The sequence below is a fragment of the Elephas maximus genome, chromosome 2, assembly GCF_024166365.1.
Source record: "Elephas maximus indicus isolate mEleMax1 chromosome 2, mEleMax1 primary haplotype, whole genome shotgun sequence".
In the NCBI taxonomy this organism is placed as follows: domain Eukaryota; kingdom Metazoa; phylum Chordata; class Mammalia; order Proboscidea; family Elephantidae; genus Elephas; species Elephas maximus.
In genome coordinates this window covers 12018026-12045950 of record NC_064820.1, presented here as the reverse complement: position 1 = coordinate 12045950, position 27925 = coordinate 12018026, and the positions used below count along the sequence as shown (strand labels likewise).

The 27925-nt window shown below is 46.1% G+C and overlaps 1 long non-coding RNA gene across 1 annotated transcript; it reads right to left on the bottom strand.

The window, feature by feature from the left end:
* Nucleotides 1–362: 362 nt before the first annotated feature.
* Nucleotides 363–7261, bottom strand: LOC126063063 (uncharacterized). Its single transcript, XR_007514201.1, has 3 exons — nt 6869–7261; nt 5868–5907; nt 363–629 (listed from the first exon to the last, which is right to left on the bottom strand). It is a non-coding gene; the product is annotated as an uncharacterized LOC126063063 (long non-coding RNA).
* Between the last annotated feature and the right edge of the window lie 20664 nt (nt 7262–27925).

Sequence of the window (27925 nt, the reverse complement as noted above, 5' to 3'; positions counted from 1 at the left end):
GTGTCAGCACTCTCCCCTCTTCCTCCCTGGGTTCCTTGTTGCTGTTCACCCAGCTTTCCTGCTGTTCTTCTGAACTTTGCTTTTGGGCAAACTCGGCCCTTTAGGTCTGGTAAAGTTGATTGTTCTGAGGTATATAGTTCTTGCTGGTGTTATTGGTCATTTTATAGGCCTGACGGCACTGGGTTTTATTATATGCCTAACCCTATGGGGCAGTTCTACCCTGTCCTATAGGGTTCCTATGAGTCAGAATTGACTCTAAGGCACAAAATGAAATTTAAAAAAGGCAATTTTTTTGGTTTTATTGTATGCCTATAATGTGATCTCTGGGAGTGATTTCAGCTCCAATTTTGAAAGGTGTATAAGGGCCATAGTCTTGGGGGTTACACCAGTCTCTGTAGGATCCGTAGGTCCGGCCTTATTTATGAGTTTGTCCTACATTTCTTTCCCACTCTTTCCATGACCTACTATTGTGTTTCCAGCCAGAGTGATTTGTTTGGTAGCGGTAGCCGGGCACCATGTAGTTCTTCTAGTTTCAGGCTACAGGAGGTAGTGGTTTGTGTGGTCCATCTGTCCTTTGGACTAATTGTTTCCTTGAATCTTTGGTTTTCTTCCCTCTTCTTTGCTCCAGACTAGAAGAGACCAATTGTTATGTCTTAGACAGACGCTTGTGACTTACCAAGGTAGAACGTAGAACATCGTTTATATGGATTATGATATGCTAATTTACCTAGATGTCCCCCAAGACTATGGTCCCTAGCCCTCAAGCCCAGTATCTCAGTTCTCGGAAGTATGTGGTTATGGCTAAGAAGTTTTCATGCCTGTGTTACCTGTGTGCACTATTGCATACGTGGGTATATTTGCAGCATGTACACACACACACACACACATAAGTATCTTCATATGCACTCTCACCCCTGTTCAACTTACATGTCTACCTATGTATCCACTTGTACATTATATTTTGTTATTACTGTTGTTGCAGGATTGTATTGTGTATTTACCATTGTTGCCTTTGACTATTGTATATGTTTCAGGGTCTTCCTTTACCTTGATTATGTTGTACTGATGTCTCCAATATTATGTATTACCCCTCCCTTCACCAAAATTACTGTGTCTACTATCTAGTTAGTGGCGTTCCCTTCCCCCACTCCATCCCTGGGAACCATCAAAGAATGTTTCTGGCTGTGCGAAAACCTTTACTTGACTTTTTATAACAGTGGCCTCATACAATATTTGTCCTTTTTGTGATTGACTTATTTCACTCATCACTCACTCATAATGTCCTCCAATGTTTATCCATTTTGTGAGCTGTTTTGCAGAGTCGTCATTATTCTTCAATGTTGTGTAGCATTCCATTGTGTGCACGTACCACAGTGTGCTTATCCATTCATCATTCATTGTTGGGCACTTAGTCTGTTTCTCTCTTTTTGATATTGTAAATAACTGCATCGAACGTGGGTGTGCACATGTCTGTCCACGTCACTGCTCTCATTTTTCCGGGATGTGTACCTAGGAATGCGATGGCTGGATCATGTGGTATTTCTATTTCTAGCTTTTTGGGGAAGTGCCATTTTGTTTTCCATAGTGGCTGTAACATTTTACGTTCCCATCAGCAGTGTATAAGAGTTTCAACCTCCCCACAGCTTCTCCAGCATTTGTTGGTTTCTGTTTTTTTTTTTTTTTTTTGATTAGTGCCATTCTTATTGGTGTGAGATGACATTGAATTGTAGTTTTGATTTACATCTCTATGAGTTGGAATTGACTCTATGGCAACAGGTTTTTGGTTTTAATGGCTAATGATTGAGAGCATCTCTTCATGTATTTGTTGGCTGCCTGAATTTCTTCTTGGGTAAAGTGTCTGTCCATGACCTTTGCCCATTTTTTATTTGGGTTCTTTCTCTTTTTGTTGCTGAGTTGGAGTTGTCTTTGAATTTTAGAGATTAGACCCTTGTCAGATATGCCATAGCCAAAAATTTTTTCCCAGTCTGTGGATTCTGTTTTTACTCTTTTGGAAAAGTCTTTTAATGAGCATAAGTATTTGATTTTCAGGAGGCCCAATCGTCTAGTTTATCTTCTGCCGTTTGTACTTTTTTTAGTTATGTTTGTGGCCTATTAATGCCATAAATTAGGGTTGCTATGTTTGCTCCTCTTTTTCTTCTATGATCTTTATGGTTTTAGGTTTTACATTTAGGTCTTTGATTCATCTTAAGTTAGTTTTTGTGTATAGTGTGAGGAATGGATTCAGTGTTGTTTTTCTGCAAATGTATATCCAGTTTCCACAGCAATATTTGTTGAAAAGACTATCTCTTCCTCATTTAATAGATTTTGATTCTTTGTCAAAGATTAACTGTCCACAGGTGGATGGTTTTATTTCTGAATTCTCAATTCTGTTCCATTGTGTCTATTATTGTACCAGTACCAGGCTGTTTTGACTACGATGGCTGTATAGAAGGTTCTGAGATTGGGCAGTGTGAGGCCTCCTGCTTTGTTCTTCTTCAGAAATGCTTTACTTATCTAGGGCCTCTTTCCTTTTCTTATAAAGTTGGTGATTAGTTTTTCCATCTTGTTAAAGAAAGTTGTTGGAATTTGCTTCAGGATTGCATTATATTTGTAGATCACTTTGGGTAGTATTGCCATTTTCACAATGTTAAGTGTTCCTATCCATGAGCATGATATGTTTTTCCATTTATGCAGGTCTCTTTTGGTTTCTTGTAGTAGTGTTTTGTAGTTTTCTTTGTGTAAGATTTTACATCCCTAGTTAGGTTTATTCCTAAGTATTTTATCTTTGGGGGGGCTATTGTAAATGGTACTGTTTTCCTGATTTCCTTTTTGGAGTTCTCTTTGTTAGTGTAGAGGAATCTGACTGATTTTTGTGTGTTAAGCTAGTTCCCCTTCACTTTGCTAAATCCTTCAATTGGATCCAGTGGCTTTCCTGTACAGTCTGTGAGATTTTTTATGTATAGGATGGTATCATCTGCAAATAGGGATAGTTTTACTTTTTCCTTACCAATGTGGATTCCTTTTATTTCCTTACCCTGCCTTATAGCTCTAGCTAGAACTTCAAGTACGATATTGAATAAAAAATGGTGATAAAGGACATACTTGTCTAGTTCCTGTGCTTAAATGGAATGATTTCAGTTCCTCTCCATTGATAGTAATGTTGACTGTTGGTTTTGTATATATGCCCTTAATTATGTTAGGGCTTTCCCTCCTATTCCTATTTTGCTGAGAGTTTTTATCAAGAATGGATGTTGGACTTCATCAAATGCTTTTTCTGCATTGATTGAGATGATCATGTGATTCTTTTCCTTTGTTTTATTTATGTAGTGAATTACATTGATCGATTTTCTAACATTAAACCATCCTCGAATGTTGCTGTTGTTAGGTGCCGTCAAGTTAGTTCTGACTCATAGCGACCCTACATACAACAGAATAAAACACTGCCTGATCCTGCGCCATCCTCATGATCATTGTTATGGTTTGTTGCAGCCACTGTGTCAATCCATCTCATTAAGGGTCATCTTCTTTTTTTGCTGACCCTCTACCAACCATGATGTCTGTCATGAATTGAATAATGTCCCCCCCAAAATGTGTGTTTTAACTTGGTTAGGCCTTGATTCCCAGTATTCTGTGGTTGTCCTCCATTTTGTGATTGTAATTTTATGTTAAAGAGGATTAGGGTGGGATTGTAACACCCTTACCAGGTCACATCCCTGATCTAATGTAAAGGGAGTTTCCCTGGGGTGTGGCCTGCACCAGCTTTTATCTCTCAAGAGATAAAAGGAAAGGGACACTAGTATACAGTTGGGGACCTCATACCAACAAGAAAGCAGCACCGGGAACAGAGTATGTCCTTTGGACATGGGGTCTCTGTGCCTGAGAAGCACCTTGACCATGGGAAGATTGAGGACAAAGACCTTGCTCCAGAGCCGATAGAGAGAGAAAGTCTTCCCGTGGAGCTGATGCTCTGAATTTGGACTATAACTTACTAGACTGTGAGAAAACAAAATTGTCTTTGTTAAAGCCATCCACTTATGGTATTTCTTTTATAGCAGCATTAGATGACTAAGACAATGTCCCTCTCCAGAGACTGGTCCCTCCTTATAACGTGTCCAAAAATATATGTGAGACCCAAAGTCTTGCCATCCTTGCTTTGGTATCAGGGTTATGCTGGTTTCATAGAATGAATTCAGGAATATTCCTTCCTTTTCTGTGTTCTAGGATAATTTGAGTAGGAGCGGTGTCAACTCTTTTCTGAATGTTTGCTAGAATACTACAGTGAAGCCTTTGGGCTGGGTTTTTTTTTGGGGGACGGGGGGTTTAATCTTCAATTTCTTTTTTTGTTATGGGCCTGTTTAAATTTTCTATTTCAGTTTCTGTTATTTTAAGTAGGTAGTGTGTTTTTAGGAATTTGTCCATTTCTTCAGTTTTTCACATTTGTTAGAGTTCAGTTTTCCATAGTATTCTGTTATAATCCTTTTTATCTCAGTTGGTTCTGTTGTAATGTCATCCATCTCATTTGTAATTTTGGTTATTTGCATTTTCTCATCGTTTTCCTTTGTTATTTTGGCCAGTAGTTTATCTATTTTATTGTTCTTCTCAAAAAACCAACTTCTGGTCTTGTCGATGCTTTCTATTGTTTTTCTGTTTCATTAATTTATGATCTAATCTTTGTTATTTCCCTTTTCTGGTGACTGTGGACTTCTTTTGTTGCACTTTTTCTATTTGTTCAAGTTGTAGGATTAAGCTATTGATTTTGGTCCTTTCTTGTCTTTTATTTATTTATTTTTATTGTACTTTACAGAACAGGCTAGCTTCTCATTAAACAGTTAGTACACATATTGTTTTATGACATTGGTTAACAACCCCATGATGTGTCAACATTCTCCCTTCTTGACCTTGGTTCCCTATTATCAGCTTTCCTGTCCCCTCCTGCCTTCTAGTCCTTGCTCCTGGGCTGTCGTGCCCCTTTGGTCTTGTTTTGTTTTATGGTTCTCTCTAATCTTTGGCTGAAGGGTGAACCTCAGGAGTGACTTCATTATTGAGCTAAAACTATGTTCCGGGCCATAGCCTCAGAGTTTCTCCAGTCTCTGTCAGGCCAGTAAGTCTGTGTTTTTTTTAGTGAGTTAGAATTTTGTTCTACATTTTCTCCAGCACTGTCAGGGACCATCTTTTGTGATCCCTGTCAGAGCAGTCAGTGGCAATAGCCAGGTACCATCTAGTTGTACTGGACTCAGTCTGGTGGAGGCCATGGTTGTTGTGGTTCATTAGTACTTTGGACTAATCTTTCTGTTGTGTCTTTAGTTTTCTTCATTCTCCCTTGCTCCCAAAAGGACGAGACCAGTAGAGTATCTGATGGGTGCTCACAGGCTTTTAAGACCCTGGATGCTACTGCTAACAAAGTAGAGTGTAGAACATTTTCATTATAAACTATGTTAGGCCATTTGAGCTAGATATTCTCCAAGACCATGGTCCCCACAGCCCTCAACCCAGTAATTTGATCCCTCAAGGAGTTTGGATGTGTCTGTGAAGCTACCATGAATGACCTTGCCTTGTACAAATTATGCTGGCTTCGCCAGTATCATGTACTGTCTTACCCTTCACCAACGTTGTCTTTTATCTATTGTCTATTTAGTGTTTTTCCATCCCCTCCCCTCCCCTCCCTCATAACTGTAAAAGATTGTTTCATTTTGTGTGTAAACTTTCTCATGAGGTTTTACAGTAGTGGTCTCTTATAATATTTGTCCTTTTGTGATTGACTTATTTCACTCAGCATAATGCCCTCCAGATTTATCCATGTTGTGAGGTATTTCCCAGATTCGTCATTGTTGTCTATCATTGTATAGTACTCTATTGTGTGTACTTACCATAGTTTTTTTTTTTTTTCCATTCATCTGTTGGTGGGTCCTGAAAGAGAAAAAATCGTTTTGTTATTTACCAGCTATCTTTGCCACACTTCTGCTTAGAATTTTGTTTGCACAAAAAAATTAATTTGGCTAAAAGACTTTGAAAACAAGTGATAAGAAAATTGTTCGAGCCTTTCATTAGTTTTGTCGTCTTTCATTCCCACTGACCTCATTTTCATTAAGTTACTAAATTCTAGCCATTTATCTTTGGAAAATATATGTTTTTTACCTAAAAAGGATTTTTATGATGGCACATAAAAGAGAAAGAAATACAGCTCATTATATTTTCTTTGGAGCCCTGGTGGTGCAGTGGTTGAGAGCTCAGCTGCTAAACAAAAGGTCAGTGATTCAAACCCACCAGTTGCTTCTCAGAAGGAAGAGGTAGCAGTCTACTTCCATAAAGATTATAGCCTTGAAAACCTTATGGGGCAGTTCTACCCTGTCCTATAGGGCCACTATGAGTCAGAATTTACTCAATGGCAACAGGTTTTTTTTTTGTTTAGGCCTAGAACACAAACTTATTTCCTTAGGCCTTCTTGGATTGCCTTTAAGTAGCAAAATCAGGGGTCAGTTCCTATTTTTCTACCCATTTTTGTGGATGTGCTTCAACAGAATGGTGTTGCCTCCAGGACTGTTAATTACAAGCATTATTATTAGGAATAATAATCTTCACATAATTTTGCTTTCCCTTGCTTATTAAATAAATGGCACAAGAAAAAACAAAGCTATTCTCTTGTAACAGAATAATTGTGAAAATGGTAGTAAATGAAAAGCTAAAATGTAAAGCAGAAATTTCTTTAGGGAGTTTATTTTCTAATATGAAATAGTTGACTTAACTAAGAGGTGAGCTTTCCCATGGAGTAAAAAACCACCTTCTTCTTTCTGAGCACATTAGCATGCGTTACACTTTTCCTTAGCTGATGCCTGTGAGCCTTGTCCCAGCAGATGCCATCATGACTTACCATTAACCACCAGTGAGAGCTCAGCAGGAGGGAGGTGTGATGGATCCCTTTTGTGTGGCTTTTCTTGCCATGATCTTGTAACTCCCACCCAGGTGATTGGGCAGGACTGTGAAAATAGGGTAATTGTGGCCCAGTCAGTTTTGCCTTAAAATAGAGCCAGTTCCAGAGCAGAGAGAAAATCCTACCATCTCCAAGGAAGAACAGCCACGGCCAGAGGGTTCGTCCTTTGGACCCGGGATTCCTGTGCTGAGAAGCCCCTGGAACCAGGAGAGTGAGAGAGAGAGCAAGCTGTAACCCTGAAGAGAAGTGGTGGCAGGAGAGAGCGGCAGAAGACTGAGCAGGGGGCTTCCTGGCCCATGGAGTGACAAAGCTGAGTGCCTGGGGTTGCCTCCAGGGACTTACCAGCGAGGGTTAAAAGAGCTTTGTCACACTTGCTTGAGCAGGGCAGAGGTCTAGGGCCTGAGAGATGCCTGAGAGCACAGCAGAAAAGAGGCTGTCCTGAAGGAAGAACTGTATCTTGAGTGTCCCTGAGCCTGAATTGTAACCTGTTATGTCCCTAATAAACCCCACAGTCATAGTGTCTGTGAGTTTTGTGTGGCCATTGCAATGAATTATTAAACCCAGCAGGGAAGTAGGGAGTGCCATGGGAGGCATGGCTGGTGTCAGAGTTGGTAAAGATGGCTGAGAGAGGAGGTGTGTCAGACCTCTGCCTCCTGGGAATCAGCTTTGGGCTGTTGATCATGACTCTCTTTCCCCCTTGTGAAGTTAGAAGAGGTCAGACACTGCCCCCATGCCATTTTTACAAGGAGATTCCAACATTGATCTGGTGAAATCTCAAGAGGGTGTGAGATTTAGTGATCAGTTCACATAAGTAAGGGTCCCTGGGTGGCACAAATGGTTTGGCCTCGACTGCTAGCCTGAAAGGTTGCAGTCTGAACCCATCCTGTGACACCATGGAAGAAAGGCCTGGCAACCTGCTTCCGTAAAGATGACAGCCAAGAAAACCCTATGGAGCAGTTCTACTCTGTAACATATGGGCCGCCATGAGCCGGAATTGACTGAAGAACGATGGGTTCAGTTTTGGGTTTTTTGGGGGTCATATCAGGATAGAAAGCTCCAGGCTTTCTGCTTGATACTTTTGTTTCTTGAAGTTATTAAAACTGTTATTCGGCACAGAGTGGGCACAAAGCTTCTTGTCCCTTTCTTTGGTCAACCCCAGAGCTGCAAATGAGTTCATTTAGGGAGACTATTTCTATTTTGGAGCCCTGGTGGCACAGTGGTTAAGAGCTCAGCTGCTAACCAAACTGTCAGCAGTTCAAACTCACCAGCCACTCCTTGGAAACCCTGTGGCACAGTTCTACCCTGTCTCATAAGGTCGCTAGGAATCGGAATCAACTCGAGGGCAACAGATTTGGTTCAGACTCTGTTTCTTGGGAGACAGGAAGCCCTGACCATGTGGAAAGAAATTAATGAAGCAGTTCAGACAGGCCTGCCTCAAGTCCTGTCTCTGGGAGGTATTATCCATACAGCCTCACTTAACCTTTCTTTGACTCAGTTTCTTCATCTGCAAAGTACAGAAAACAGCAGTATTCACCACCAAGGCTGTTGAGAGGGTGAATTGAAATGATGCCCGCAAATTGCTTAGCAAGAGCACACAGAATGCTCTCAGCAGAGGTTAACCAACCCAACCAGTGGCAACCCATGTGTGTCAGAGTAGAACTGTAGGCTTTTCAGTGGCTGATCTTTCAGAAGTAAACGGACACGCCTTTCTTCCCCAGATGTCTCTGGATGGACTCGAACCCCCAAACTTTCAGTTAACACCCAAGCTTGTTAACCATCTGCACCACCCAATGACTCTCTTAAAAGAGGTTACTACTGAATGATTCGATAAAGGCGACTCAGGGGTCTGGGGCTCCTTGGCCAGGAATGCCTCTACGATGCTGCTCACAGGCCCATTCGTGTTCATGGGGCCCCTGCAATGGCTTGAATCTCAGCCCAATGGGCCTTCTTCCTAAGTGGTGCCCTGTTCACGCTGCTCTTTGACTAGCTTGACTCCTACCAGGATACATGGAGCCCCTTCCTCACAGGTGGTGGGAGCTGCCAGGGGCAGCCTCCTTAGCCTCTCCTGTCCTGAGGACATGCGTGATTCACCGCTGCCATCTGCGTTGGGAGGAACGCAGTACACTTTGCACAGATGCGTTTCCCTGAGGAGCTGCAGGATCCGGTAACGGCAGGATTTAGCAGGTGCGCTCTGCTCCTTTCTAGGGAAGCCAGCTGATGCACATACCCCCCAGGGAAGGACGAGGGCATGGTTTTCTCTGAACCCTTGCTCGCACTGGAGACAGTCAGCCCTAAGTGCTTGCCCATTTGATAATGAAAATTGGCATCTCCTTCTTTCAATTTGCATTTCCTTGTTACTCGTGAGGTAAGCAATTTTTCCTGTGCTTATTGGCCCTTTGTGTTTCCTTTCCTTTACTTATTCATATCTGTTGATTCTTTTGCTGTTTTTTTTCTTTTTTTTTTGCCTTTTTCTTATTGATTTGAGAGTTTTTAAAAAATATATTACTGACATCATCCCTGCCAGAGCTACGCATGCTGCAGGTATTTTTCTCCAGCCTCTTGTTTGTCATGCCAGCATTCCCATAAAACTGATCCTGGTGGCCCTGAATGGCACGAGATGTTCTCCTCCTGCGGGTCTTCATGGCCTCATTGCCAGCCAGCGTTCCCCATGGGGCTGGCCTCAGATGGTCCAGAGCCCCCAGAACTGTCCACGTGCACTGTGGCTTCTTAGTCTTCATTTATTTGGGGACAAGCTGAGCAGCTACAATGCTGGTACATGGGAAATTCAGTGATGGGGAGGGCTGGGAGGATGACCCCTGAAAGCCAGGGTCAGCAGTACAGCAGCTGGAACCAGACCAGCAGCTCCTGAGGGCAGCACTAAGGCAGAGCGGATTGCTGGCATTGTTCCACTGTCCCTGAGGGGATCGTGGGACATCCTGGGCACATGCACTCACAGTGGGGTGCTGCCAGTGTGCTCAGACATCCTGGCTGACCACCCTGTGAGGATTTGTTCAGACCAGTGAGGCAGCCTCAGGAAGCCCAGTCTGAGCTCCCTCTCCAGCCCTTCTTTGTGGTTTGCCTGGATTATCAGCTGGAAGCCAGAGCATCTCACAACTCGTATGCAGTGGAGAGCTGAGTGGCCTGACCCGTTTCAGTCCCTCTGAAGTGGCACCTGTTGACTCAGGTAAGGGAACAACTCCTCCCATGTTCAAGTGTCCTAAGTTGCAAGCATCCACCTGAGTTGCAATTCACAATGTCCCCTTCCACCCTGGTTATAGGAAAGTCTTCCCTTCTAGAATGTTCCCTCCCCACCCCCTCCTAGATGAAGAACAGGTATGGTAAGCACTCAGCCTACTCTTAAGGAGGAAGCAGTGTGGTGAGTGCCTTGCTAATGTTCTCCATGTAAGTTTGTAGAGTGGAGCACAGGGTGCCTGAGTCTGGAGGCCTCCCCGTGTTTGGAGGACTCTGTTTCCTAGGCTCTCTCAGCTGAGGTGAGGTGGTAACTGCCCTGGGATCCAGGGATCTGCTGGAGCCAGGTTGCTCTGTCCTGGTCCCCTGGCAGTGGCCTAGGGAACAACTGGCCCCTCCTGTTGAGATGTCAGTCAGGTTGTAGCTGGAGGCAGACCATGGAAGGGCTGGAAAGACACCAGAGGGGAGGCCTAGAGGGCTGAGCCTCATGCTATGTCCCTGTGTGTGTCCTTGTCTTTCTCCCTACAGAGTGTGAACCCTTAGCCACTTGTCCCCAGCCTGCAGCGTGCAGCCTGGGCCTTGGCAGCAAAGCAACATAACTGGTGAATGAATGAATGCATCCCAACTCAACATGCTAGGCTGTGTGGTGGGGCAGGGGTGCTGTTCTCACACCTCTGTTGGGTGGGGGTCTCTGCTCTGGGGAGGGGGAAGTGCACATAGGAGCTGGCCTGAGGGCTATTTAGCACAGCCTTGGACTGAGGAGTCCCTGTGCTCTGGGCTGGGTGGGCAGCTTCACCCTCTATTAGGCAGAGGCAGGAGGACTGCTCCATTGGCTGGAACAGAAGGGAGTGTTGGGAGGCACTGGGCTCAGATCTCTGCTCTTACCACCACCCATGGGCTCACCTGTGACCCTCCCGAGGTTTGGAAGGACTCTGAGGAACCTGGCGTACTGCGGTAGTGGTAGCGTTAGAACCTGTCTAGATTCCTTAGGGATAATAATGAGGATCAGCCCAAAGCTGATTCCTACAAGGTGGAGCTCAGACATATCTCCACTCTCCAACCATTTTTTACCAATTCTGACACCACGCATCTCTCCCTTGGCACTCTACTTCTTTGCTGCATTTGATAATTTGTTGCAATGGCCACACAGAACTCACTGACCATACTTAGAGTTCAGTGGGTTATCAAGGAAGTAACAGGGTACAACTGGGGATCAGGAACAGGAAACATGTAGGTAAGGTCTGGAAGGCATCCCTGCAGTGGAGAGCACGTCCCTCCCTTCTTCAGTGTAGGAAAGCTCTCTTAGCTCCTCTTTCTTGGCCATGCAAACAATCAGGTCATTCTCTCTGCTGTGCACTCCCCCTCTCAGTCATGCAGACCTCCTCTCGGTCCCCTCGGGACAGGCCTCCTCTCGGCACTGCAGCTGTGCAAAGTTCCTTTCAGTCCCCTCAGGACAGGCTTCTTCTCTGCCCCCTCAGGACAGCTCCTTTTGGCCATGCACAACCCCTCTTAGCTGTGTAGTGCTCTCTGCCCTTGGCCTCCCTGCCAGTGACTTCTCCAGCTCATAGCCAGTGCAACAGCTTGGTTCAGCTCTCTTAGCTACATTCCTAGTAGCAGGTTTCTGCCATCACCACCGACCGGCTCTGCTACTAAGCCCTGTGGACCTGTCACTGACAACTCTGGGCAGGGCCTCTTCCAGGCCTCCCACTGTCTTCAGTGTTATAGTTCTTGACCTGTGTTATGGCTCTTTTAGGAGGTACCTTGCCTCTACTTCTTCTCTCTTCTCTCCTGTCTTGCGTTTTCTCCTTTCTTTCTTCTTTTATTCCTTACTGAAACCTCTGTGGGATTGGCTGTATATATGAGGAAACTCCTTGTCAGTTTGAAGGCATGGCCCTCTCCACAGGGCCATGAACTGGCCAGTCCCCTCACTGGAGCATAGTCACTTCGTTTGCATAGTCTGTACTGACCAATCCCTGCAAGGTGGGTAAAATAGACCAGTCATGGGGCAGGCTGCAGCCCAGGGCCAGACAAAAAAAAGTCAAACCATCAAGTTGTTTACTGCTTACCCAAGAAATGTCAATCAACCTGGACAATAGTAACAAACCCTCTGGGATAGAAAACTAGGGCAAAGCTAACTTATCAGGGCTTAGGGAAAAACAATCTCTCAAGCTATTTTCCCAAAGAACCAAGGCAAAAGGCCACAAAAAGGAACTCATTTCACCTTGCCTGGGTTTGGCCTTCTCTAGTAGAGTCTCAGGTCAAACAGGCAAGAAGCAGGTCTTGTCTTTTCATTCCTGTGCCCCAGCCCCACCCCTGGCACATAGTAGGGATTTGATGAATGAGGCAGGACTGAGAATTAGGGGTAGTGGTAGGCAGAGTCCTCACATTCACTTCCAAACTGACTCTCTCTGCTTCCGCCTTCAGCTTGGAAGCTGTTGGCAGAGGGTTTAGCCTGGGCTCTGGGGTCAGGCTGACTGGGTCACCTTCCAGGGGCTGCTATTTCCCAGCGGTGTCCCTGGCAGGTTGAGTAAACTCCCCATTTGCCAGTTTCTTCTTCAGTAAAGCAGATGTTACGGATTAAACTGTGCCCTCCCAAAGCAAGTGTGGAGCCTTGGTGGTGCAGTGATTAAGAGCTCGGCTGCTAACCGAAGGTTTGGCCTTTCAAATCTACCAGCTGCTCCTTGGAAACCCTGTGGGATAGTTCTCCTCTCTTCTATAGGATGGCTCAGAGTCGGAATCCACTTGATGGCAATGGGTAAAGTATTGGGATCCTAGCTCCTTTACCTGTGGATGTAATTAATTCTGTTTGAAAATGGAGTTTTTGGTATGTCAATTAGATAGTGGCTGAGTAGGGCGCACTCTAAATCTATTCACTTCTGAGTTATAAGAAGAGCAGACTGAATGCAGGGGCATGCACACGCAGGAGAAAGGAAGATGACAGGTGTAGGTTTTCTACAAACCAAGGAATGACATGGAACCAAGGGACGCCCTGCGCTACAGACAAGGATGGAATCGACATGGCTGACATCCTCATTTGGACTTCCAGCCTCCAGAACTGTGAGAAAATAGATTTCTGTTCTTTAAAACCACCCATGTGTGGTATCTGTGTTACGGCAGCTCTAGGCAGCTAAGATAAAAAAAAAAAAAATCTCTCCTGTTCCCCAGAGCCACTGGATGGATGCATGAGATACCTACCATGTCTGAAGTACTGAGAAGTGTTGGAGTAAGTGCTTGGTGAACGTACAAATGAATGCTGCTGTTATTCCCCCGTGAGATCCCTCACAGCATCCCTGGGTTCTGGGTCTGGGGATTAATGAGCTGTCATGCTGGCTCGTTGTTTCTCTTGTGGCTGCAACCAGATAGGGTGGAGTCACAGAGCTAGCAAAGAGGAGCAAGAGGCCCCGGCCAAGAGTACTGGGACACTCTGCTCTACGCTCGGTGGTCTTTGGACCCAAGAGGATAAGGCCCAGAGTGTCCTGCTGCAGCCATGGCGAACAATGACCATGATGGCTGGTCATGTGCCGGCTGCCTGGTTGAGCACAGATGGGGCTGCAGCCTCGGGGTCCCTGGGCAGCAGGAGGGGAGCGCAACAGCAACATGGACAGGAGGTGCCACTCTGCATGTGAAGATAAGCGTCAAGGCCAATCCTAAGAACACCGAGGGAGCCTTACCCATCATCTGCCTGGAACTTTGATGGTCCCTGAGACCTGGGAGACAACTGTGGGGCTTCCACAGAATGTAGGCAGGTGCCCCGGGTCGAAAGGTCAAGAAAGATCACCAAATCTCTCAGTTTTTGGTGACTGCAGTTGTGAACTCCTCATTCCTCTTTCAGATGCCAGCAGGTGACCAGGTGACAGGTGTGGTGGGGTGTGAGTTCACTATGGAACTCCCCAGTTTTGATGGGCACCAGCTTCAGGGCTCATGGTGAAAGGGGTGTCACTGAGAACTGCTGAGGAGTGCTCTGGCCCTGGCTTCCCTGACTTCCATGGCACTGAGTCACCTGGGGTTCCCATGACAAGGTGATCCTGATACAGCAGGTCTGGAGTGGCTGAGTTGGCATTTCTCGCAGGCTCCTGGGTAATGAGGATGCTGTGGGCCTGGGCTTGGCCCTGGACCACCCTTGCAAGGGAGGGCAAAGTGGACACACCTCCCAGTTCTGGAACTGGGGCGCCAATATGCAAACACTTCTCAATACCATGGGGAGGGGCATCTGGGCCACCTGGAGTCCATGATCCAAGAGTGAGGAGGAAAGCCACTGGTGAAAGTTTCCCCTTCGCTGACCCTCTACTTTACCAAGCATGATGTCCTTCTCCAGGGACTGACCTCTCCTAACAACATGTCCCCTGGAGAGCCCCGGAGACCTCCAGCCCCCTCTGGAGTGGAATAGTCCCTGTGAGGGCATTGTCCTGGTCACCTCTGGGGGCCCAAGCTTCAGAGCATAGTGTTTTGGTTAAAATTACACATTATAAAAATACCTTGGAGAAGAGAGAGAGAGAGGGAGGGAGGGGAGTGGAGAGAGGAGGGAAGGGGAGAGGAGAGGAGAGGCGGGGAGGGGAAGTGAGAGGCAGTATGTCCGCCCCGGTGGCACAATGGGTTAAGCAATCCACTGCTACCTGAAAGGTCAGCATTTCGAAGCCACCAGCCATTCCATGGAAGAAAAGACCTGGCGATCTACTTCCACAGGGATTATAGCCTAGGAAGCCCTACGGGACAATTCTACTTACAGCATTGCTATGAGTTGAAGATTGACTCAAAGCCACACAACAACACGTATGTATACGTATGTATATGTTGTTGTTGTTAGGTGGGGTAGAGTTCGTTCTGACTCATGGTGAACCTGTGTACAACAGAATGAAACACTGCCCGGTCCTGCACCATCCTCACACTCATTGTTATGCTTGAGTGCATCGTTGCAGCCACTGTGTCAATCCATTTCATTGAAGGTCTTCCTCTTTTTCGCTGACCCTTTACTTTGCCAAGCATGATGTCCTTCTCCAGGGACTGATCCCCCCTGACAACATGTCCAAAATACATGAGACAAAGCCTCAATATCCTTGTTTCCACGGCACCCAACAACAACAATATTTCCTTACCCAGAGAACGCTGTACCATACCAATCGTACTGATTTTTTATTTCTAAGTGTTTTTTTTTTAATGGGATCATGCTGTTTATACTATTTTCCTACTTCCAGTTTCCTCTCAGTGATGTTTTAGAGTGTTGTTCTGTGCATTAAATACCTGTCTAACACAATTTTTATCAAAAACCCCAAAAACCCATTGCGGTGGAATCAATTCCGACTCATAACGTAGATTTAAAGTGTGATGCTGGAACCTAAGTTCAAGATTTAAGACAGCTGTAACCATTCTCACCAGCCCTAACTCTTCTTTTAGTTTTTGCTCTGTTGTAGGGCTTAATGTGTTTACTGATTTCAACTTCAAATCATCTCTGGGAGAAAAAAAAAAATCTCCACAGGCATTAACAGCTATGAAATTTTGGGGCGAAAGGTGGCTCATGGCGCCACCGTGTGGTAAACGGAGGCAAAGACGAAAAGCAAGCGTGGGTCTCTGCCCACTTCCGTAGTTTCCGGAAGACTGGCACTGAGCCTGTCCATGTACCAAGAACAAAACAGCAAACCCATTGTCATCGGGTGGATTCCGACTCATAGCGACCCAATAGAGGGTAGCTCCATTTATTCTGAGCTTGCCTCTATATTGACTCTAAATTATCTGGGGGCTGGTTTTTCAATATTCTAGTTGCAGAAAGCGTTTTCCTCTAGTTAGGTCTTGGAGACTCATCCCCGGTCTCTTGTATCAATAAGAGATAATCCTGAATGACTGAGAACGTTCCGGAAGGGGTCTCATTGATGCCTGGCACCTCCCATCACAATTGACAGCAAAACCCCACAGGAGAACAGAAAGCCCTCGAAGCTTTAGTTTCTAGAATGTCCTGAGCAGAATGTAAAATTGTTATGGTTAGTGTGCTGAAGGAAGAAAAAGAGAATTTTGAAGTGGCGAGCAGTGAACAATAGCCTGTAAAAAACTCTGAGAGAAATCGTCGTTGGACAAGAAGGCATCTCGCAAAAGAAGAGGCAATAATTATAAACACATGAAAAAGTTCAATAATCAAGGGAATTAAAATGGAAACAAAAGTGAGATTCTTTTTATACCCACTTGTTCACTTTTGTTAACTTCATTGAGTTGGCTCTGACGCATGTGGACCTTATATATTACTTGTGTTAGGTACCATCAAGTCAATTCTGACTCAGTGACCTTATATATAACAATGAAACATTGCCCAGTCCTGCACCATCCTCACAATCCTTGCTATGTCTGAGTCCATTGGTGCAGCCACCGTGTCAATCCATCTCATTGAGGGTCTTTCTCTTTTTCCCTGACTGTCTGCTTTACCAAGCATAATGTCCTTCTCCAGGGATTGTTCCCTCCTGATAAAATGTCCAAAGTAAGTGAGATGGTGTCTCCATTCTTGCTTCTCCTTAGAAGCTCTTTAGCATTCTGGCTGTACTTCCTCCAAGACAGATTTGACCTTAACGGAACAAAATTTGCTTGGTCCTGCACTATCTTCATGATTGCTGGTATGTTTGGATCCACAGGCAAAATTTACAAGTAGAATAAAGCCCAGTGTTGGGGGAATGTGGTTTGGTGGACCAACCATACTCTGGGATTTATCAGTTTTCCTATTCTCAAGTTTGGTTGAAGGTAGATTTTATAAGAAATCATGTTAAAGAAGCCGTCTTCTAATTCTACTAATAAGAGTTGTTGTCATACCTGAGCATTTGAGATTTCTAATCAGAGGTATGCCTTAAGGAACTTCGCACTTCCCAGAGGGTTGAATCTACCACTGCCTTGCTTTAATTCCCAGCAATGTTTCTTTGTTGGTCTTAACAAACTCCTCCTCTCATCTTAGGCCCACCTCTCGGCCTTGGGTGTCCCCACTGCTGCCACCTCTTCCCCCAAATCTAGGCCTAGGTCATTCTTTGTTGGTCTTAGTTGAGTATTGTCCACCAGAAATGACCGTAACCAGTCCAGACCAGCCCCAGGTACTTCCACTTAAAACCTTATTTAACTGGCACTTTCCAAACCCACATTCTCTTTTGACTTCATCATAATAAAGGCAAGGACCCTGTAGCTATTACAAACTAAAGAAAGGACACATGGCCCAATTCCAGTTTTGCTCCACTTTGAAAGGACTCTTAACCTGACTTCCTCAAAAGTTCTATAAAAAGAGACTGCTATCTTTGTCAAATCTGTCTTGGAAGAGGGACAGCCAGAATGCTCCTTAGAAGCGAGGGTAGGGAGACTTGTCTCACATACTTTGGACATGTTATGGGGCGGGGGGGACCAGTCCCCAGAGAAGGACATCATGCTTGGTAAGGGAGAGGATCAGCAAAAAAGAGGAAGACCCTCAATGTGATGGATGGACACAGTGGCTGCAGTGAAGGGCTCAAGCACAGCAACGATTGTGAGGATGGCACAGGGCTGGGCAGTGTTTCTTTCTGTTGTACACAGGGTCTCTATGAGTAGGAACTGACTCTCCAGCACCTAACAACAGCAATAGCATCTTTCTCAAATCAGAGTCCTTGGCATCTCCTCTTGCCAGGCTTCCTTGATGCAGCAATTTGGTTTACTCCCAAACAAAATCTTTACGGTATTTTTATAATTCAACTCCAGAATCTGTCGTTTAGCGGTATGTTTGAGTCCGGTGTTGAGGCTACTGTGTGAATCCACCTCATTGAAGATTTCCCTCATCGTTATAAAGCCTCTGTTTCCATGAAGGCACAGATGGTGATCTTGTTGTTGTCAGGTGCTGTCGGGTTGGTTTGGACACAAGCGACCCCATGCACAACAGAAGGAAACCCTGCCAGGTCCTGCACCATCCTCACAATCAGTGCTATGTTTGAGCCCCCGGCTGCAGCCACTGTGTCCCCGGGGGAAGTAATTAGAATGGGTGGAGACCTGCAGGCCTGGCTCAGTCTGGCTGAGCTGTTTCTCATGGGTCTCCACCCACTATCATTCCCTGCCTTCTGGCGCAATTCCAAAGGTTAATGCTGAGTTTATTTACAGGTTGTACGCACAAGATGTAGCCAGGACAAACAGATAGATGCTGATCTGTGTTTTGAATTAGGAAGTTTTTATTTTGTCTTGGTTCAGTTTTTACTGGGGAACCCTTTGTTTTGCAAAAACAAATAAGAGTTTCTGTTGTCTTAGGTGAGCTCAGGCGTCCCCCTGCCCCCTCCTGGAATCTAGATTTCTGGGTCCATGGACTTGGGGTGACCCATCCAGGCCATTTGCCCTTATGTGCCTTTTGAACCTTGAGCCTTTAAGGAACTGGTTTTCTGGTGTCACCTTCAAGTCAAACAATAGCCTGGTGTGACAACACTGAGTAGAGACTGTTTTGCTTAGGTAGGTAGGGGGCTTTTTTGGAGAGTTACCTATGTGCAGCCAGTTTTGAGAAACAGGAACCCCAGGGTCTGACTGGAAGCTGTGTTTTAGGATACATGTCATGCCCTTAACGACTGACCCTGAAGCCCTGCAGGTGCTCAGACTCTACCTCCAATGAAACCAATGTGGAAGGGATTTACAATGACCTTCAGGAGACGGCCCTGTCCGGACCTGCCTATATGACCTGCTTTCACTGTCCTCTCTTCGGAGCGCCTTCCTGATACCTTCGGCTTGACGTTGCCCTCTTAGAATTGTATCTACTCACAATAAATATATTGTTACACTGATTTCTGGTGTTTCTGTGCACGTTTAGGTTTTTAACACCCCCCCCCCACTCTGAATCCTAAACCCAAATGTGTGTTTCTTGAGGAGATTCTGAAGTACACTTTTTAAAACCATTGCTTAAAGCATAAAATAAGGAAAGCAAAGATGAAAATGTTTAAATTTGATCACAGAAATGTTACAAATGTTGACACTTCGGTAAACACTATACCGTGACGGCTGTACAACATGACGAGCACAGTTGCTTTTGCTGAATTGTACATGAAGATTGCTGGGATGGTGAACGTCCTGTGACGTACATGTTTACAGCAATAAAGAAAAAATGTCAAAATGGCAAAAAACGAACAAAAAAACAACCAACCACCATAACAAAACAAACCCCCATATCCTCAGAAAGTGTTTACACGTCCCCGTCAGGGTCTGGAGGTCAGAGCCAGGCAGAGCAGATGTCCAGCCCCTCTGGGACAAAGGACAAGCCCGAGGGCTGACTCCTCTGGCTGCCTGAATTCAGCCTCGTCACTGTATCAAAGGCCTGGCTGCCAGGGCGGTTGTATCAGCACCTGGAGTGTGTGTGAGTGTGTGAATGTATGTGCTTGTGCCTGTGTGTGCAAGTGTGCAGGTATGTACAAGTGTGTGTACATGCCTGTGTGCATGTGTGGCTGTGTCTACGTGTGTGCATGAGTGTGTACGGGTGTCTTTGTGTGAGTGTGTGCATATATCTGTGTACGTATGCATGAGCGTGCACATTTCTGTGTACCCGTGTACATGTGTTTGTGTGTGCACCTGCACATGTGTTTACATGGGCATAAGCACTGTCTGCACGCACATGTGTGAGTGGTGCGTGCGTGTGTGGACCTGTGTGCCAGTGTGTACACGTGTCTAATTGTGTGTGTTGGAGGGCGGGGCATATAGCAGGGAGGTGAGGATGTTTGGAGGGTGCCCGAGAGAGCGTCATGGCCCCTCTTTTAATCGTGCCCTGTTTCTGTGGCTGTCTGCCCCCCTTCCACATTTCGTGGACAGGACTCCTGGAGGCCACCCTCTGAGGTAGGAGAGAGCAGGCCAGCTGTGAACAATAAGGTCTTGTACATTTTAATTAGGATGGTTGAAAACAGGACTCTTTCTTAAACTGAGGCTCTTGGTTGAATTCACAAACTAGTCAGTCTAACCTGATACCATCTGGTACACCTCTCTTACAAAACGGAGACTGGGAGTAAGCAGTGTGGTAACAAGACAGTCCACGTTTAACTCAGGTGTGTGTCACAAAATATGAAATAAGCCTGTTTTCTTGAATCTGCTCCTACAGTCGCTCAATGATGGGCTCTAGTCATGCCAACAGTGCCCCCTGGTGCCATTTAATTTCTACACACAGAAGCAACAGGGCAGCTACTAAGAGACCAGGCCAGCAGCTGTTTTCTAAGCATGTGGAGCTGGAAACATTAAATAATTGATGTTTGTCTCAGAGGCTGGAGAGGGGAGAATTCCGAAGACAAGTTCAGAATCCTGCTTAAGCATATGCATGTATATTGATCAATTGACAGAATTGTAGATGTATAAGCCAATTGATTGGTAGATAAATTGATAGCTAGGCTCTCTTTCCAGGAGGTAAGTATGGGGACACCTACGAGAGGTCCCATCTTCCCCTCTGAGTGGACTCAGATGCACCCTGCCATGCAGGCCTCTGGATGGAGGCTTCAGATCCCTGAGCACAGGCTGGCTGGTCATCTGGGTTAGCCTGATGGGTGGACTGGCTGTCAGTGCTATCCAGAGAGACAGAACCAGTAGGAGATGATAGATAGATAGATAGATAGATAGATAGATAGATAGATAGATAGATAGATAGATAGATAGATAGATAGATAGATAGATAGATAGATAGATAGATAGATAGATGGATAGATGGATAGATGATAGATGGATGGATGGATGGATGGATGGATGGATGGATGGATGGATGGATGGATGGATGGATAGATAGATAGATAGATAGATAGATAGATAGATAGATAGATAGATAGATAGATAGATAGAACAGACAGATGCAGTCCCTGGGTGGTGCAAATGGTTAACATGCTTGGCTGGCAACCAAGAGGATGGCAGTTCAAGCCCATCAGGAGGTACCTTGGAAGAAAGCCCTGGCAGTCCACTTCCAAAAATCAGCCATTGAAAACTCTACAGAGCACAGTCATACTCTGAAGCAGGTGGGGTCACTAGGAACTGGAGTCGATGCCACAGCACCTGGCCACCAGTTAGATAGATAGGTAGATAGAGATATCTCTAGCTATATTTCTCTATGTATTTATAAATAAGGAGCCTGGATGGCACAGTGGGTAAGCACTTGGCTGCTGATCAGAAGGTGGGTGATTCAAACCCACCAGCTGCTCCACAAGAGAAAGATGTGGCAGTCTGCTTCCATAAGGAGTATGGCCTTGGGAACTCTGTGGGGCAGCTCTACTCTGTCCTATAGGGCCGTTATGAGTCCGAATTGACTCAATGGCAATGGTTTGGTTTTTGGTTTTATATTTATAAACATTTACTTATTTAAAGAAATTAGCTTATGCTGTGGTGGGGGCTGGCAAGTCTGAAATCTGTAGCTCAGGCTGGAAACTCCAGCAGGATTTCCGTGTTACAGTCTTGAGGCTGTAATATAGAAATCTTGCTGGATTCAACACCTACGGAAGCAGTAGCCAAGTAATCAAACAATGTATTGCCATTGGGTGAAAGAACTCTTAAAAGTGTTGAAAAGCAAAAACATTACCTTCAAGACTAAGGTGCACCTGACCCAAGCCATGGTGTTTTCAATCACCTCATATGCATAGAAAAGTTGGACAATGAATAAGGAAGAATTGACACCTTTGAATTATGGTGTTGGCAAAGAATATTGAACATACCATTGATTGCCAAAAGAATGAACAAAACTGTCTTGGAAGAAGTACAGCTAGAATGCTCCTTAGAAGCAAGGATGGAGAGACTTTGCCTCATATGCTTTGGACATGTTATCAGGAGGGATCAGTCCCTGGAGAAGGACATCATTCTTGGTAAGGTAGAGGGTCAGTGAAAAAGAAGAAGACTCTCAGTGAGATGGATTGACACAGTAGCAGCAACAACTGGCTCACGCATAACAAGGATTTTGAGAATGGCTCAGGACCAGGCTGTGTTTTGTTCTGTTGTGCACAGGGTCTCTTTGAGTCAGAAGTGACTCGACGGCACCTAACAATAATAAGCCTTGAGATGGAATTCCTTCTTCTCTCAGGAGCCTCAGTTTTTGCTCTCAAGCCTTAAACTGATTGGATGAGACCTGCTTACATGATTGAAGGTAACCTCCTTTACTTACAGTCAGCTGATTGTTACTGTTAATCACGTCTACAAAATACCTTCACAGCAACATCTAGGCTAGCGTTTGGCCAAACAACCGGGCACCATGACCTAGCCAAGCTAACACATAAGATTAACTACCACAGGACCCTGGACCCAACAGAACCCACAGACTGACATTTTCAGCAGGTTCCTCTGCCTGGTTCAAGCCCCCTAGGCCTTCAAAGGCTGCCATCAGGTCATCACCCAGGAGTGTTTCTGGGGCATTGTGAGCTTGTGACACTGAGTCCAGGCCTGGGCCCAGGATGGAGCCAGCAGAGACTGAGTGTGGGGGAGTCACATTCACAGTGCTCAGGATCTTTTCCCCTTTTTTTCCCTATCCCCATCTCACCTATTCAGGGGATCCAGAAGCCTGCGTGCAGACATGTGAGTGTGAGGGTTGGGGCTCTGGAATGCCCCCTCCCTTGTGTGTCACTGATTATAGCCAACTTGGACCATGTCTCTGCATCCCTCAGCCAATAGAAGGGAGGACATGGTCTCAGGTGAGCTTTGCCATTGTCCTGCTGTATGAATTGGGGTAAAACCATCTCCCTTCTCAAATTCTTATCTATCCAGAAATTCGAAGGTGTCCTGAGTAAAGGCCAACACCTCTTCTGATCAGTTTTGTGACTTTAAGCAGGAAGTGCAGGCCAGTCCACAGAAGTAGCTTTCCCCTTCCTGTTATTACTAATCCATTGCCACTCATAGCAATCCTATATGACAGAGCAGAACTGCCTCATAGCGTTTCCAAGGCTGTAAATCTTTCATCATACTTATTCAATCTGTATGCTGAGCAAGTAATCCTAGAACTGGACTGTACAAAGAAGAACTTGGCATCAGGATTGGAGGAAGACTCATTAACAACCTGTGTTATGCAGATGACACAACCTTGCTTGCTGAAAGTGAAGAGGACTTGAAGCACTTACTAATGAACATCAAAGACCACAGCCTTCAGTACGGATTACACCTCCACATAAAGAAAACAAAAATCCTCACAACTGGACCAATAAGAAAATTATGATAAATGGAGAAAATACTGATGTTGTCAAGGGTTTCATTTTACTTGGATCCACCATCAACACCCATGGAAAGAGCAGTCAAGAAACCAAATGACATATTGGATTGGGCAAATCTGCTGCAAAAGGCCTCTTTAAAGTGTTGAAAACCAGAGATGTCACTTTGAGGACTAAGGTGCACCTGACCCAAGCCGTGGTGTTGTGAATAGCTTCATATGCATGGGAGAGCTGGGTAATGAATAAGGAAGACCTGAAGAAGAATTGATGCCTTTGAATTCCTGTGGTGGCCAAGAATACTGCATATACCGTGGACTGCCAGAAGAATGAACAAATCTGTCTTGGATGAAGTACAGCCAGAATGCTCCTTAGAAATGAGGATGGCAAGGCTTCGTCTCATGTAATTTGGGCATGTTATCAGGTGGGACCAGTCTCATGTAATTTGGACATGTTATCAGGTGGGACCAGTCCCTGGAGAAGGGTAAAGAAGAGGGTCAGCAAAAAAGAGAAAGGCTCTCAATGAGATGAATTGGCACAGTGATTGCGACAATGGGTTCAAAGATAGCAATGATTGTGAGGATGGCACAGGACAGGGCAGTGTTTCATTTCATTGTACATAGGATTGCTATGCGTCAGAACTGACTTGACAGCACCCAACAACAACAACAAATCTTTACGGAAGCCGACTGCCACATCTTTCTCCCATTGAGCGGCTGGTGGGTTCGAACCAATGATCTTTCAGTTAGCATCTGAGAGCTTAACCACTGTGCCATCAGGGCTCCTCTGTTATTATTCCATTTTGATTTTTAGCATTTTCTACCCAAGTTTCCACAGAGATGCAAATATTCCAGGGCAGGTGCTCACTAATTTGGAATATTTTCATATTGGGGGTGTTCCCTGAAAAGCAGTAAAAATAGCAGGGAAAGTGGACTTGAGGGGCTGCACAGACTGAGGGGTAGGGGGAATAAGGCAGGCTCCCTCTGGGGAGCAAACAGTGGGGGTCTTACATGTGCTATGTTTGACTTCAGCCTCCAATGCGCTGTCCAGGTACGGGTCGGGGATGATATGTGGCCAAGTCCGGGCTCTTCTGAGGTGGGCACATTTGTGAGCCCGGCTCCCCAGCGGCCCTCCCTCTTATCCTCATTACATGCTGTCCCTGGGGTGGCTGCTTTGTCCACACCCTTGATCCCTGGACTCCACTGATTCATCCAACAATGAGTACTTGACCTCAGCTTCTGCCCTGGAGTCCCCAACATGGGACAGGGTGGAGGCCTCAGATGCAGAAATGGGGCCTCCGAAGCCGTGTGTCCTGCTGGGACAAGATGGTCACAGGGGGAGAGAGTGAGGGGACACGTGGGGGAGCCAGGAGGGAGATGGGTCAGCATCCCAGTACTTTTCTTCCTCCCTGAGCTGGCTCTGTCCCTGCCCTTCCTGCAACTTGGGGTTCAACCTTATCCTGGATTCTTCACCAAATACATTCCTCTGTGGCCTAAGAGAATTCCAGCTGGGTTTCTCTGATCAACTGACATCAGGGCCTGCCAATATGGAGTAGTCAGACTGCACACTGGCCCTGATTAACCTCAGGGGAGTGGAGGTCCTGGAAAAACCACCCAGCCCTGATCACAGGTGATTAGGCCTGACTCGTTCTCACTGCCATGAATGATGACCAGGCAGGGATGGCAGCACTGAGTTCTCCTCTTCTCCTGCCCTGAACCCTCCCCTGACCCAGGCTGGAACAGCGGACTCAGAGGGAGGAATCTGACATTGGGGACTACTCGACTCTTACCCCAGCTGGCGCTTGCTGCGGGCCTCTGGGGACATTCTGTCGGAGCAGCCATCTGGAGCTGCACTGACGCCGCATGCTCCCTTCACTCTGGGGGATTACACCCACCTGCTGCAGCCCCATGACTGAGCATGGAGCATCAACAAAGGAAAGGCCAGCCCGGGGCTAATGGTGGGCAGGCAGTGGCCACCCTGCCTGCTGCTGTCATTGAGTGAGCTAGAGGAGAGGATGCGGAGAGAGAGGGAGAGAGTTTGGGAGAAAGTGAGACAGAGACAGAAAAGAGGAAACAGGAGAAAGTGTGTGTGTGTGTGAGAGAGACAGGAAAGAGGCAAGTGAGAGGAAGAAAGCTTACATGACAGAGAGAGTGAGTGAGAGACAGAAAAAAGTGAGAGAAAGAAAGCTTACATGACAGAGAGAGCGAGTGAGAGACAGAAAAAAGTGAGAGAAAGAAAGCTTACATGACAGAGAGAGCGAGTGAGAGACAGAAAAAAGTGAAAGAAAGCTTACACGACAGAGAGAATGAGTGAGAGACAGAAAAAAGGAAAGTGAGAGAAAGAAAGCTTACATGACAGAGAAAATGAGCGAGAGAGAGAAAAGAGGAAAGTAAGAGAAGGAAAGCTTATGTGTGTGTGAGAGTGAGAGAGAGAAGCAAAAGAGGAAAGTGAGAGAAAGCTGGTGTGCGTGTGACAGAAAGAGACAGAAAAGAGGAAAGTGAGTGACAGAAAGTGTGTGTGTGAGAAAGATTGAGAGAAAGCCAGAGGGAAATGGAAAAGAGGAAGTGAGAAAATGTGTGCGAGAGAGGAGAGGTGTGAGAGATTGAGAGTGAGACAGAGAGCAGAAAGAAGAGAGAGAGGAAGTAAGGGAGAGAGAGATTGACAGAAGCCCAGCTTTTGTCATCTCCACCTGGTACCACACATCCAGCCTCATATACTGTCACTTCAGGAAGTGTTTTTTGGCATTATGCATCCCCATCCCACCATCCACCTGCCCACCGTCTATCTCCATCCTCCACACCCATGCCCCACTATCCAACCCCAAACCTACCTCCCCCCATGCCCACCATACACCCCAGCCCACCCCAACACACATACCCCCCAAGTCATCTCCAGGACTAAGCAGCACCCTCTCTGAACAGCAGCCTGCCCACCCGCCCTCTGGGGCCTGGGCTGGCTGGCTGGGGTCCTCAGATGGCAGTATACCCCGCCCGCCCCACATCTCTGCTTTCAGCTCCATCACAGGTGGTTTCCTGGCAACATGACCCTGGGAGATGACATTCTGTGGCTCAGGTGGTTCCTGGCTGTTCTCTTCACCAAACTTTCATGTGAAATTGTGATGGAAATGTCAGGCAATGTGGCCAGGGAAAGGCCGTCTCTCCCCACGGGGTCAAATGTGGGCCATGGTTCCCACCCTGCAAATGGCAAGCTGAGGGACTGAGGTCCCCAGGGACAGCCTGGAGCCCAAGCCCGGCCCTGGCGCTGGAGGAGGGGGAGTTAGGTGGCCAACAGCTGAAGGCTAGTGCCATCTGCAGCATGATGAAACATTACTAAGATTTTTTTGGACTTATTTTAGGGATAATCCTCCCTCTTCTATTTCTGCAAACAGAAAAAAGAAAATCTCTCTGACTTATGCTTTTTTCCTTTTAATTGAAGTACAGTGTATATACAGAAAAGTGCACACATCACATGTGTACAGCTTTATGAATTTTCACAAACAGCACAGCTGTGATACCAGCCACCAGGCCAAGACGCGGAGCATTGCCCGCACTCCAGAAATCTCCTGCTTTCCCTGCATCACTGGCCCCCTTCCCCAAGGGTAACAATTATCCCAAGCCTAGCATCAGAGATGGGTTTGCCTCTCCTTCTGTTCAGCGAATCAGTGAGATCACGCAATATACATATTCTTTTGTGCCTGCCTTCTTTGCTTGGTACTCGGTATGACAGACTTTTCCTTTAAACCACGACGTCATAGACTGTTCACTGCTAAATAACACTGCACTGTGTGAACAGACCACAGTTACTCACCCATGACTGGTCCTCGTCTCAGCTTCAATGTGGTTTTCTCTCTCGGAGAGGCGTCCCCTGACTCCTGAACCTAAGTTAACTTCCTGCTGAAGGCTGTCGTAGCTGCCCTGGTCTTTCCCAGCACTCAGAGCACCTTGAAACTGACTGTGAGAGGGGGACATTTCTCAGTGCGTCCCCGCAGTGGGCTCTGAGCCCCTGGAGGACCTGAATGTTGGCCACATCTGTTTTGCTGAGGTCTTAGTCTCCTGAGGCTGCTGTAACAAAATACCACACACTGGGTGGCTTTAAAGAACAGCAACCTATTGCCTCACAGCTCTGGAGCCTGGAAGTCTGAATCTGGGGTGTCAGCAGGGCCACGCCCTCTCTCTGTCCTCTCTAGGGGAAGACCCTCCCTTGCCTCTTCCAGCTCTGGGCTGCCCAGGTGTTTCTTGACCTTCCTTGGCTTTTAGATGTATCTTCACACAGAGTCTGTCTCCCCGCCAGTGACTGTCTCCCTGTCTGCTCTCCCCTTTTATACGACACCACTCAGAAGGTGTTAGGACCCATACTGCTTCGTGTGACCTCGTTAATGTAACCAGTCACACCTTCAAAGAAAAACCTTGTTTCCGAACAAGGTACAGGAATTAGGACTTCAAACAAACATGTGACACTGGAGACCCCCGCAGAGAAATCTCTCCCCCCACACTGTGTGTGGCACGCTTGCTGGAATCCTTGTTAAAATGCCTCGTTTTCTGAGCTGGCTGGCTTGGGGTGCCAAGCTCGTCTTTTCTTTTCCGTTAACAGCACGTCTGCTCCTATTTGCAAAGTCTCCCAGGGTTGAAAATTGTCCTTTTTATTTCATACTTGCCAGCTCCCTGGGCTTTGTTGTTACACAGGATGTCTGTGTAAATGGGCACAT